At 41.2% G+C, this 2,063-nt stretch overlaps 1 long non-coding RNA gene across 1 annotated transcript; it reads left to right on the top strand.

Annotated features, from left to right (window-relative positions):
• The first annotated feature begins 386 nt into the window (after positions 1-386).
• Positions 387-1,139, top strand: LOC129744799 (uncharacterized). Its single transcript, XR_008737003.1, has 3 exons — positions 387-686; positions 747-987; positions 1,049-1,139. It is a non-coding gene; the product is annotated as an uncharacterized LOC129744799 (long non-coding RNA).
• The last annotated feature ends 924 nt before the right edge of the window (positions 1,140-2,063 follow it).

The following is a 2,063-nucleotide window of genomic DNA, read 5'->3' as shown; positions in this document are numbered from 1 at the left end:
GCATTGCACAGCGTGGCTGGACACTTGGACAACCACTAAGGCGTGGCGAGACACCCGCCTTGAACAAGCACAGTGCGACGAGACATCCACTGTTTGAAGCGAGATAACATTCTCAATACTTTTGCATTGCACAGTGTGGCTGGACACTTGGACAACCACTAAGGCGTGGCGAGACACCCGCCTTGAACAAGCACAGTGCGACGAGACATCCACTGTTCGAAGCGAGATAACATTCTCAATACTTTTGCATTGCACAGCGTGGCTGGACACTTGGACAACCACTAAGGCGTGGCGAGACACCCGCCTTGAACAAGCACAGTGCGACGAGACATCCACTGTTTGAAGCGAGATAACATTCTCAATACTTTTGCATTGCACAGTGTGGCTGGACACTTGGACAACCACTAAGGCGTGGCGAGTCACTCGCCTTGAACAAGCACAGTGCGACGAGACATCAATTGTTAAAAGCGAATACGATTATCCAAGATTCACCGGAATGGAAACCATCCTACGACCAGGGAAGAGCGCAGTCCAGTTTGATTTACTTCATGCTGACCGAAGCTACAACAGCGGAAATCGAGGAAGTTTGCGGTTATGCAGCAAATTTCGATAGCTATTGGTCGGAATCCAACTAATAATCTGCATCTGAGAACCTTTATCGAAAATCCTGATATTCCGCGCTTGCCGTAAGTACCCAGTATTTACTACAAATATTACTCCACCTTATATTTTGTGTCTTTGAACAGCGCCGGAGTCCTTTACGAAAAATTTGGCAACGGTGGCACGCGGTGCTGGTTTGTTGATCAAGACGGTCAAAAACTTCGGCATCATGCGTAACGTGCCGCGGATTGGTGCTTGATGCCCGTCACCTGAGACGAGGGGGGAATTATTATAGCCCACGGCAAGGCTGTGTTGCTCAAAAGGTGGACCGATACTCAACGTTTTTCAGTTACGAGCTAACGGCGCTTCCATCAGCGATTTCAAGTGGTAAGTTAGCAATTATTCCAACCATTATCAATCAATTAAAAAATTTTTTTGTCATTTCTAGGCCAAAATTAATCATCGAAGGTGCATGTGCATGTTCCTAGGCGTATTGATCAGCCCAAGGACATTTTGTGATGGTCACATTTTCATTGGTGGGTATCTTTTTATTAATATATTTTATGACTAATTCTATTGATTGAGACATATCCTATTTTCCATAAATTGACGAAAGGATGCTACAGATGAATGCATAAGCGTTGGTGAGCGAACACCCATTTGTTTTTAGACGCTCTCAGAGGCCGGATACCTTCACTTACCACCAGATGTCGGTCGGAAAAATGTAATTATCTACCGCCTTTAATCTGCCGGAGAAAGGAGACTAGCTGTTTCTGAGTAACCATAAGTTCAACATCGAGTCGAAGATTCCATACCTGCCAGAGTAGTGAGATTGGCCGCAGTGCATCGAATGAATTTTCTGGATATATCCCAAGAGTTAAACTACGCAACATGATTTGGCAGCCGACTTTATGCTTAAGCTGCATAAGCGTTCTGAATGATACGTCGCAAGCGTTAATGGTAAAGGGAGGTGAGCAATTTTTTTAACTTTCTTTTAAATTTGTTACCTCATCCATCCAAATTTCTTATTTTGAAGTATTTTTTTTTTTTTTTTGTTTCGATTATAGTCGTTTTAACATCTTCATGTCATTCGCGACTTATATCAACGATGAAGTTGGCGGACAAGTCATTGAAAAACTTATCCGGTACAACTTTGATCGATGTTTACTCTTGGGCTCGAACTCACGGACATCGGCTCAGAAAGCAACTGACTTGCCAACTGAGCTATATCACAAGCCACATATTTTGAAGTAGATGTGTTCAAATGATGATAAGCTTAAAATTAAATTTTATTTAATTCTTGATTTTTTTTTTTTACTTTTACGTTCTAAATTCGAATCTTTATTCAAATTGTGTTTTTATAATGACATTGCATTTAAAATTCATTAGTTTTAAGTAAATAAAACCAATCTTTGATAACTGATGAAAATAATATGCCAAACAAAAACTAATTTAAGATATAT

The sequence above is a fragment of the Uranotaenia lowii genome, chromosome 2 (genome assembly GCF_029784155.1).
Source record: "Uranotaenia lowii strain MFRU-FL chromosome 2, ASM2978415v1, whole genome shotgun sequence".
Taxonomy (NCBI): Eukaryota; Metazoa; Arthropoda; class Insecta; order Diptera; family Culicidae; genus Uranotaenia; species Uranotaenia lowii.
The sequence above is the reverse complement of the archived record's forward strand: the minus strand, read 5'-3'. Positions and strand labels throughout refer to the sequence as shown.